The following is a 12,080-nucleotide window of genomic DNA, read 5'->3' as shown; positions in this document are numbered from 1 at the left end:
AAACAATAAGTCCAGACATATCTGAAATCATAATCCATGTAAACTATTTATATTTTGTTTCTCCAGGTACAGAAAAGAAAAACTGCATACACCTCTGTGAATATACTAAACACCACTGGATTACATGCTGTGGAGCAGTGAATTCTATGTATGTGGGTCCCGTCTCCATAAGGCCATTGCTTAGAAAGAGGGAAAGAAAAAGCTGTCTGAACTGAGCCTGTGGTGATGAGGAAGAAGAGTGAGAACCATCCCTGATAAAGGTGAGGAATGAAGACAGAATACGTGATGCCAAGTGCTGCGTTCATGCTGGGTGCCCTGGGTCAGCCAGCTTGGTGCCAGGAACGCAGAGCTTTGGGTGACCTGGCCAGATTCAGGCGAAATGTCCTGGTCCTGCTGACCTTATTCTACAATCCTCTTTGCTTCCCACTCCATCCCTGGATTCACTTCTTCCTATTCGCACAGAACAGAGGGGACCCACCCCCTGACCATCCAACAGGAGAGAACACGCCCTGCCCATCATTTCTTCATAGAGATTACCAGCAGCATCTCGCTTTCCCCTGGCACCCCCCATACCCACCCTTGCCCCAGAAACGAAGGGTTTACGGAAGCTGTGTGAGTCCCCACTGTGTCTCCAGGGCCAGAGGAACACCTGTATCTGTACTGGGAATAGAAGACAAAATCGCTAAATCTTACCACCAGAGGGAAACCTTGAGATCACTGGCCCAACGCACCCTATAGACCAGTGGTTCTCAACCTTCTGGCCCTTTAATACAGTTCCTCATGTTGTGACCCAACCATAAAATTATTTTCGTTGCTACTTCATAACTGCAATGTTGCTACTGTTATGAATCGTCATGTCAATATCTGATATGCAGGATGGTCTTAGGCGACCCCTGTGAAAGGGTCGTTCGACCGCCAAAGGGGCCGCGACCCACAGGTTGAGAACCGCTGTTTTAGACTGAGGAAGACTCCAGCCCACGGGCCCTTCATTAACTAACTCACAGCAGAGGGCAGCTGAGTCTCAGGGCCCGTTCCTGCCCGCAGCTGCCCCTGCGGCCACAGGGGAGCTCCAGAGGCCCAGAGAGGTGGGTGCCGGCTCCTCAAAGGCAGAGCCATGCTTCAACCCACCCCACGTGCCCTTCTTCAAGGTCATTGTTAGGAGCCAGGGCGAATAGCCTGCCTGGGCTAGAAGAGGCAGAACAGTGAGCAGAGGCTGCTGTCGGACCAATGGCTTCCCTGCCTTCGAGATGCCCTCAGAGCAAATCCTAGTCTGGTACGTTTGCTGAGAACAAATAGGGTCATTCACTTCCATCTCTCCGGGAAAACGGAGCAGCATTCTACTCCAAATATTTTCAGACAAGGCCCGGAATGACCACTCCACTGAAGGACTGCCTCGAGGTAGCCAAGAAAGGTGAGAATAGGGGAAGCAGCGTGGGAAACCACCAAACAGATGTCAGCTCTGAAGAAGTCATTGGAGGGAGTAATATGCCCAAGTAACACATCAAAGGTCCCCCTCTCACTTCCCCACATTCAGGCTCTCACAGTGCTCCTTCCGCTTGGAAAGGAGGCCCCTGCTCTTCAGCTGAGACTGTTGCAAGGAATCCTTCATCAAAACGAGGAGCGGGAACCAACAAGAGCTCCCTGGGCCTGCGCTGTCACTCCTGCCGTCGTTGGGGAGGTGGACGTGGCTCCCCGCTTTATGGCTTCTGGTTACCGACAAGGGTAGTGAGAGCTGAGGCTGGGGCCACAGGAGGTTGAAACTCACAGACTTGGTTCCCTCTGAGGCAGAGCCACATCCCTCCCAGAAGCCCCCTCCGCGCACTGTTTACCACCTGCTTCCTGCCCAATGAGGAGCCGGCTGCGGAGTCTCCCCATCCCACCGGGGAGCTTTGCACGGATCCATAGGTCTATGGGTAATAAAACGTGCTGGGGCCTCAGCCTGCAGACTGAAGGGTCCCGGGTTTGATTCCGGTCAAGGGCACATGCCCAGGTTGCAGGCTCGATCCCCAGCGTGGGGCGTGCAGGAAGCAGCCGGCAATGATTCTCTCTCAACATTGATGTTTCTGTCTCTCTCTCCCTCTCCCTTCTTCTCCGAAATCAATAAAAATATATTTAAAATGTGCTGTGAATCCTGACCACCTCCTTACTGGAAATCTCGCTTCAAAGAAACACCCTGTCGCGTCTGTGGGCTTGTGACCCTGGAGTTCCTGGGAGCCAGTGCAGTGGCTTCGCGCCACCCTCACAATCTGGCCTCCTTAATCCTCCCAACGCCCAAGGACAGAAAAGAACAGTCAGGGAACCGGTTAGGCAGGAGGGCTTCAGGCGGACAAGGCGTGGCAGGCAGCCATTGCAGTGACTTTCTCCCTCTACGCTCCCTTCCAGCCCAGCGAAGAGCTGGAAGGTGAGCAGGGAGAGGCTGTCATGAGGAAGGCTGCTCTCACGTTCTCACCTCACCTGGCTGGCACCCGGGGTGGCTCAGCAAGCGCCACAGCAGGCTCTCCCTTTCGGCACCACCGTGACCACCTCTTGTGTTTATCCGAATGTTCATCTGCTCTTTCATTATCTTCTTTTTATCATAGTAACTACCAGGGTCTCACTTCCTTCTCTTTCCTCAGTGGTTTCGTTTCGTTTTGTTTTGTTTTATCACACACAAAAAGAGGCAACTAAATTAAAGAAACTAAAGCATAATCAGAAGATGGACAGGATTTTTTCACTCTTTTAAATATTTTGGTACATTTGCTGCTAGTATTTTTTTGATGCATCTATGTTAGTGAGATAGTTACAATCACAATGCAGCTCATTTTTCAGCCCATATTTTTCACTAGTAATATATTGAAGTACTCCGTCTTAAAGCTTCCCTACTTTTATTTCTTTAAATATGTTTTTATTGATTTTTGTTTGTTTATTTTGGAGAGAAAGGAAGGGAGAGGGACAGAGAGACAGAAACATGGATTGGGATCCACTGCCTCCTTCTAGGGACTGAGCCCGCAACCCAGCCGAGTGGCCTGACCAGGAATTGAGCCAGTGACCTCTTGGTTCCTGGGTCGATGCTCAATCACTGAGCAACACTGGCCAGGCAAAACTTCTCTACTTTTAAATGACTACAGAACATCCCAACCAGTGGACATCTTCAACGTTATTTAACCAAATTTCCAGCAATGGGGTGTTTCTAACTTGCTGTAATTATAAGTAAGTCTATGATAAACATTTTTGTGAATTAAGCACTTTACATATTTTGGATTATTTTCGGAAGGCGGCATCCAAGAAAAGAGTGTTCACATGACATGACATATTTGTGTATCTAGATTTTAGAGCCAGATTGCTTTATTGACAGATGTAAATGTAAAGTAGTTATTGCAAGTAAAAATGCTATTCCTGCTTTCTAATGTAGGCTATTCCTGTCAAGCAGTGTGTTTCTAATACTTTAGACAAATGACCCCATCATCCAGCAGTCTTCACTCACGGTTCTTGCAGGCAGAATTCTCAAATGAGCAACACCAGGGCTGCAGGTAAAATCCTATCCTCAAGTAACATATTTCCCCTGGAAGCCTGCACCACTCTCTTAGCAAGCTACGCCAACAGTGAAAGAACACACTCCCAGAAGTCCTATGGGGACCCTCCTGCTCAATCCATGCCTTCCCTCCACATCTACCTAGCATTCCGGGCAAACTATGGGCCTCTTTCTTGGAGCCCAATATCACCTGCCCACAAATCAGGATGCTACGGCCACCTGACCCCTGGAGAGGACCAAGCACGGACAGTGACTTCAGAGAAGGCCGAGCCTCTTTCCGAAGGGCACGATGGCATGTCAATTGAGAACTAGCCAACATCGATGGATGGAAGGCACCATGCCTCCAAGGGGAATGTGAAATAAAGCTTATTCGGAGCAGGGGGCCCTCGCACAAGTCAGAGCTGCTGAGAAGGGGGCCGGGGAGGGGCCTTGGGTTCCTGCTGTGCCACACCAGTGAGCATGTCTGTCCCAGCATCATTTGTTGGTAACAATAGCTGCCCTGTCCCGAGTGCTTCCTTGGGTCCTGGTGCCCTGGTGGAACTTTCACCTACATTACTTATGTTCCTCCCAAGTCTAGAATGTGGGTATGTTTTATCCCAAACATCCGTTAAAGAAATTGAAGTTCAGGTTTGCTCAGCCACCAAGCGGCAGCACTGAAACCCACAGGTTGGGTGCTATCGGCAGGGAGGCCACAGTGCAGAAGTCCCCGCCTGGGAAAGGAAAGGGGGCCACACAACCCTGCTGCATCCCTGCTCCCCTTCGAGCTGGGGAGTCCCCTGGACAGCGGGCCCTCGGTTCTCCGCTGCATTTGTCTGTGTCACTACGACCAGTCACAGGGTACTGCGAGGCAATGTGGATGGACACCAGCAGGGGCTGGGAGAGGTCATTCAACAGGCCCCCGTGGCATTCCCAAAGCCAATGAATGCTGGAGAAGCAAGCCACCACGTTACAAGATATTAAACAAAACTGCATTCAAATGTGATTACTAAAGTTTAATTTGCCCCTAAGATAGATTCCTGAGCCCTTTTCTTAATTCCTCTTCACTTTTTGAACTCTAAGTCCTTAACTCGCCTTTTTAGAGATTGGAAATCACACTGAGAGATTGTTACAGTGGTTCCTGAGAGATCTGGCCCAGAGACATAGTCTCGCCATTGGTGGGCACGAGCGGCTGGCATCTGTAAGTGCCACGGCTCTGTGCCCAGGGATCCCTGGATGAGCAGCTGGGGCACAGTCCTCTCCTAGGATTGCCAGGCTTGCGTCACACTGTGCCTTTCCTGACGGCCTTTTAGTCTGGTTCATGGTCTGTTTCTCAGCCCCTCTGGGTCTTGGAGCCTCCTTGACTCCCAGCCATCTTCCCTGGCACTCCTGTCTTCACTCCATACCCTGCCACTCATTTAGCTGTGGGACCAGCCAGCCCTGGCTATTGGTCCCAGCCTGGCACTGATGTTCTTTGGGGTCTGTTTCCTGTTAATCCTGCCAGTCCGTTCCCCTGCCCATCCCACGGGGGCTGAAGTCATTTCCTGTAGAAATTTCCAGTGTAGGGTGAGGGGCCACCAACTCCCTTAGTTTCCCAACTAGTTCTCAACTCCTTTTATCTTGGTTTGCTACCCAGCAGCCTCTGAACAGTACATTGTACCCATGCGGAGGAGAACTCTAAGATTAGATAAATTAGTCCCTCTCCAGTGGCTCGTGATTCTCAGATATGTGAGGCAAAGGGCACGTATCAGTATATCTGAAGAGAGGAACTAAGTCGCTAGGGGCATTTTGGTCCTCTGTAGAGGAAGGTGAGGACCAGTTTGCCCAGTATTAAGCACAAGGGGAGATCCGTGTTAGAATGGATGGAAGAACCAGCAATGGTGGAGGTAGGAAGAGGCACCAGATATCCAAACATGCATTGGAAACTTCCTGGGAGAATGTTGCACGGAAAACCTCAACACTGAATCTGATGGTCAAACACGATGAGCAATTCGAAGATTTTACAATTTAACAAAGACCTGGCTGTGGCAGTCACCTCTTACTCCATCTCTTAGCTCACCTAGACTTCACCTCAGGCCCCAACAACAGAACTCCCTTGTAACAGTCCTGAGTACCAGGCACGCAAAGGCATTTCTTTACGGTCTTCCGGTTGACCCTTCAGCTTCTTAAAGCTACCAAATACCAACAGGAGCAGCTTCTCTGGATTCTGGTCACAGAGTTAACCTCAGCCCCGAAGGCCCTTCAAGTAGAATACTCAGGAAGAACTGGACCTTAAAGTTCCAAGACTGAGCAGAGGGAGGGGTATTTACTAGAGATCTCAAACCTAGGTCATTGACTTGGCTTAAATATTTTTCTCCTGGACGATGTATTTGCATCTTAAATGACACACTAGTATTGCTGTTCATATTCTGTATCCGTTATGTACAGCTACAACTGTTGTATACAATGAGAGTAGAAATCCCTTGCCTTTCCCATAGTTTCTGAGTAGAATGGCTTAGTGGGTTCAATGGTGGCCAGCCCCCAGAGAGATATGTCCAAGTCTTAATCTCAGACACCTATGAATGTGACCTTATTTGGAAAAAGAATCTTTGTAGATATAATTCACTTAGGGACCCTGGATTTTCCAAGTGGGCCCTAAATCCAATGACAAAAAGGCACATTAGGGAGAGGCGCGCAGAGAAAAGAGGAGAAAGCCAGGTGAGGACAGAGGCAGGGACTGGCGCTACACAGCCAGACCCCAAGGAATACCTAGAGCCACAGAGAATGTCGAAGGGACAAGGAAGGTTCAAATTCAAACTGGCTCTGCTCCATACCCCGGCTGCCCTGATCCCAGGAGGAAGCTAAGATCACCTGATGAAACCCCCTTCACAGAGAGCACAGCTTCCTCTTCACGTCTCTATAGTGCCCCCCACACCACCAGAAAGTAGCCACTCTTTGCCAGTCTTCAGGTATCAGCTTTGCTGTGAAAAGAAATGGCTTTAAAAAAAAATATATATATATATATATATATATATATATATATATATATTTTGTATTGATTTTTTACAGAGAGGAAGGGAGAGGGGTAGAGAGTCAGGAACATCGATGAGAGAGAAGTATCAATCAGCCGCCTCCTGCACACCCCGCACCAGGGATGTGCCCGCAACCAAGGCACATGCCCTTGACGGGAATCGAACCTGGGACCCTTGAGTCCGCAGGCCGACGCTCTATCCACAGAGCCAAACCGGTCAGGGCTTTTGATTCATGACCTGACACTATCTGCAGAAGCAGAGAAAGGTGGTGACAGGAGTGGATGGCCATCCAGTGTCCGTGGTCCCGAGAGAGCAGTATCAAGTAGGAAATGGGTCACCAGATCACCCTTTTTGTCTCTGTTTCTTTCCAACTCTAGCTCGGATCTCTCCACCCAGCCCAGGCACACACATAAGCACCCTGGGTCCCTGGGCCACCAATGCCTGGGTCCTCCCTTTCAGCAGCATGGGTGCCAATCAGGGGGAGACCGGGGGATATGGTGGTGAAGTCACTGCCTCAAGACCAGAAGTGGGACCTCAATCACTCCTCCTTCCTCGTGTTCGAAAGGCCAGCCATGCCTCAGTCCCTCAGCAGTGCCCTGCCCCTCCTTTCCTTGGGAGATGGTCTCCCTGAGACCTGCCCTTTGGGTTTTCAGGTTTTGCGACTTAACAAGTAAGAGGAAGCTGAAGACTATAGATCTCTAGGGAGAGTGACACCTCCTCCAGGGGCTCTCAAGTCCGAGAGCTGGCGCTTGGACTGGGGTTCCTGAGTTGCTGCCCAATGAAGGCACTTCTGCCCGTTCAGGTATCTGTCTTCTATTTTTACCACCTGGCAGACTGAGGGTTCTAAAACCCTGATGTCCTGCAGCGTTTAATCAACCTTGAGGCATTATTCAGGTACATCAGGCTGCTCTCTTGTCTGCCGTTGAACATTTGCCTCTGGAATTCCTAGCTAGAGCTCTCCCTGCTAAAGAATATCCACACATATCCTGCAGGAAGCAAGGAGGGACCCAGGGAGAAGCTGTGGGATTGCAGAGACATTACCTGCAGTTACAGACTGACATTACGTTTCCTGGTGGTGTTTGAAACAGGCTTAAATTTACCAGCAAGAGTAGAGTTGTTGTTTTTTATTTTCTTTTTCTTTTTTAGACCTGATTCTTAACAGGCAGAATTAACTTAAAGGAGTTAATCTGCTATGAAATTTTGAAGATGTCGTGTGGATTCGGGGAGGATGCCCCATCTTCTGAACAAATCACACTAGGCAGGTAACCACTCAGCCAGCCCACAACGACCTCTCTAGACTCCGTGACTTATCTTTGCAGCATCTGTCCTCAGGGAGCTCAATGAGCTCAACTGTGGCCAGGAAGATGCTCACTCTGCTTGTTTACCAGGAAATGCCCAGCTCTGGGCCACTCTGGGTCAGTCAGTAGCCTGACCACATCAACATCAAAAACCAACAGAAAAAAAAGGATGAGACAATCAGAAAATTTGAGCAGTAAGTGCTATTTGATTATATTAAAGAATATCAAGATAAAAGCATTATAGTTATGTTTTTTAAAAGCCCCCTTATCTTTTAGAGACACATATCAAAATATTTATGGATAAAATGGTATTACATCTGGGGTTTTATTCAAAATGATCCCGTTGTGGGGGTGTGGGGAGGCGGAATAAATCAAACCAGGGCCGCTGTGAGTCGCGTTGCTGTCGCGGGTGCAGCTGGGTGATGGGTGCACGGGGTTGATTGCTCCCTGCTGTGCTATGTTTCAGTTTTCCCATAATGGCACGTTTAATTAGTAATATGAAAGGAACAAGGGCAGAATGCATTTCCCCCAAAAAAGGCAAGCAATGGTGAAAGACAGATATATTTCCATTTCCTATGATGAAGAGGGAACATGGTCAAATTCAGTGCCACCAAAGGCTCTGCTGCCCGTGGGGCTCCCTCCACATCACCGAGCGGGTTCCTCCCAGTACTTGGAACCACCCGAGTTCTACCCTTTGCAGAAAGAGCTGTAAACAGAGAATCCATGGTATGAAACATACGCTGAGAGAATGCCTGGGGCAGGCATGCTGGGCACACCACAGGTATTCAAAGACTGTTCACCCCATAAAAAATCCTCCAAGTGCAAGAGAGAGAGGCCAGCTGACAACCCACAGACACACTGCAGTCCCTGCTACTGGGCCCCCTGCTCCTGCATTCAATACCCCAGCATCCCCAGCCCCTAAGGACTGACCGAGCCCACTGAGAATCCTGACCTTCACTCTTGTGGCTGCCTGGCCTTCACCGTTGGCAGGAAAGATAGAGTTCAAGACAGCCCTTTACAGAACCTTCTGGAAAGGGACCTGAACATCAATGGTTTTCAAATCAGTGAAACTTAAAATAACAATAAGATCTTCATCTTTAAAATTAGGGAAGTAAAATACTGTGACAGTCTTCAGAACTGGCAAAGACCAGGTGACATGCTCACTGGAGTTGAAATTGGGATCACATTTCTAGATATCAACTGGGCAACGTATGGCCAGTTCACAGATAGTCATCGTGCTCTTTGAGGCAGTAAATCTCTTCTAGGAATTACTAACCTCAGCAATATGTACAAAATGTGCACACTAGATGCACAGAGATTTGTTAACAATAAATTAATTACGCTACATCCATAGGACCTACTCTGCCACTAAAATGATGCTTAGGAAGAAATATAAATATTAAATAAAATAGAAAATTCCTATGAAAAAGAAGATAAGACTGTTTATACACTATGACTTCTATCAAATAATATGAATATATGTATTTCTTGAAAGTGACCATATCAAATATCTAAGAATAGATATGTTGGATCATGAATTTTCTTTCTTTCTTATACTTTTTCAATGTTTTCCAAGTTTTCTGCAATAATGAGGATGCTATTTTCATAGTATAAAAATATTTTTAAACTCTTAGTTCTTCTAATATTTCTTAATTTCCTGATGACAATGACTTCAATGACAGCCACAAAACAAGACATACTCAGAATAGGTAGTATGGCAACTATATATAGTTGCCCTGGGTTCACTTAAAAATAAAGTGTATGACCTCCATCTCAAGGTCATTTGGAGGATTAATGAGATGCTATATATGAATGAATCTTTCCAAGCTTTTAGGTTCACAGGTTCTTTTGTATGTAACATGTTGAGAAGGCTTGGATGAGGAATGCATTGTGATGTAAAATGTGTTGAGAGGGGTAGCCATTATAATTACTATGTCAATGGTGCTTGAAGCCAGGCATTTTGGCCCTGACATCTTGTTGCTGCTCTAGCCTTCCTACACAACGAAGCCAATGGTCATGCAAGAACGGACCCTGTCTATGTGGGCTCAGTACCCTAAGTATGCCTCCCCTCGCCAGCTTCCTGGAGGAAGGAATGTGTCTACTTAGGACTAAAACCAAGTCCAAGAGAACAACACTCTTCATTGGACGCAGAGTGTCTGGAGCAGCTATTTTGCCAAATGATTTGTCAGAAGACAGTTGGAAAGAATCGGGGACTAGATGATCTACATAAAACACATGACGTAGAAATTTCATTTCTTAGATGTTCATCATTGGTAGGGGTGGTAAAGATGGTATGATTTCCAGTACCTTCCTCATATGACCAGACTCTGGACACTCTTGTTTGCCAATGTCCTTCTTAAACTATAATGCCAGGTCGAAAGGCACTGAACACATTATAATCAGGAAAACTCAGAACACAGAGGGATGCTTGCCATGTGACCTAGGTATTAGCTATTTGCAATTGGGAAAATTCTTTGATCTCTCTAAACCTGTGGTTCTCTCATGTAGAGCATGGGATAATAAGATTATCTGCTTTGTAAGGCTGTGAAAATGTTAGCACTGATACCACCTAAGGCACTAACTATGTGCAAATCTGGGATCTAAGCACTCCATTTAGGAGCCCCGAGGACCCTTTTGGCAGCCAGGAAACATTCACTATTGTGACAACAGAAAAGGTCTGGGAGGTTTGGGGTGTGGCTGTCTGTTTGGGGTGAGGGTGATATTTCCCCACTGGGCACAGAGGCTGCCCCACACTGATCTGACCACATCACAGCTCGGCTCAGCTCCACAACCAAACACTCTAACAGGAAGAAGGCACAGAAAAGAAGAAGAGGAGAAGAAGCCGGGGGGCGGGGGGGGGGGGGCACAGGAGAGAAAGGGGAAGAGGGAGAGGCCATGGAGTGACTGAGAAGTGGGAACGGGTGGGTGGTCGCTTTCAGAAAGAGGGACCAGAGGAGAGCCACCAACCTGAGAGGGGGCTTCTCTGCAAGGCCTGACGGTCAATCCCGATTTATGTGGGGGACCCTGCAAAGTTCACCGTGCCTGGCTTACAGAGGCAACGGCACGGAGCACAAAGACCATGAGCTTCAGTGTGAGCTGCGTTTTCCTTTCATCATTGTTTTCAAGGCGCCCATCACTCCACCTCCCACTGGGGTACCAGACTCAGCGGAGTCTCTGCAGAGCGCAGGCTTTGCTTGACTAAGATTCTTCTTGTAGATTCTTCTTGCCATTCACTGGAGTTCCATAGCACTGCCAGCAAAATTAAAGGCGCCATGGCTGGGGAGGGGTGTGGGGGAGGGGTGGGGGGAGATTCACACTTCCTCTTGGTGGTGGTGGTGGGGGGGAGTGGGAAAAGTCCTCTCCGCTGGGAGCTTTAACCTCAACACTCTTCCTATGTCTGGGCCAGTGTTTCTACAGAGCCCAGGCGTTCAGACACCAGCAGGCCTGCCCCGCTCTGTGCCTGAATCTTGGAAGTTCGCCGATTCAGAACCAGTGATTCTCAACCTGTTGACAGATCTGGACCGTTTCCCCTCTTCTCTGCATCCTCCAGCCTGTCTGGCCACCAAGCCTGGAGGTAACTGCCACCAATAAGAGTGTCCCTGTGAGAATCCTAAGGTGAGGCTGAACACACCCAGCACTTTGCTGTGTCCACGGCATGCAGCCCAGCGGCTGTGGAGGAGGCTCTCGGGTTCCTCGGATCCACCCTCCGTGGAGCAGAAGTGGCTGTGGTCTTCAGTGGTGGTTTCCTGAGGTTCCTGTACTTCCTGATCCCGCCCAACACACATACAACACACGCACACGCACATGCACACACACAAGCGCACACACACACGCACCAAGAAAGAAGAGAAAAGGAGATGCAGCAGCTGCCCATGGCCCTCCCGGTGGTGTGGCGCCGTCTGGGTTGCTTTCAGGATGTTCCGGTTCTCCGGCTGATGCATCCGTGCTGCCTGCACAGGGGATCGCCTGGGACGCTTTGGAGAACAGCACCGCATGGCTCCCACTTCCGGAAGGGGAAGGGGCCTAGGAGGCCACACATGTTCATGCTCTCCAAACATGTCCAATGGCACGTAAGGATGAAAACCACTCACATTTCAAACTGAATTCCCAGCCTCAGGCTTTGTATTTTTGGGGGTCAGACCCTCACCTACCTCATAGTCATTTCAAATCAGGGGTTTTTGTGTGATTTTTTTTAAGCTGAATTTCTAGGGGGTGGCGCTGGTTAATAAAATTATAGATTTAAAGTGTACAATTCTAGAATATATCACCTGTGTATCGTACTGT

This window comes from Myotis nattereri (genome assembly GCF_964212035.1).
Source record: "Myotis nattereri genome assembly, chromosome: 11".
Classification (NCBI taxonomy): domain Eukaryota; kingdom Metazoa; phylum Chordata; class Mammalia; order Chiroptera; family Vespertilionidae; genus Myotis; species Myotis nattereri.
This window is presented reverse-complemented; position numbering follows the sequence as displayed.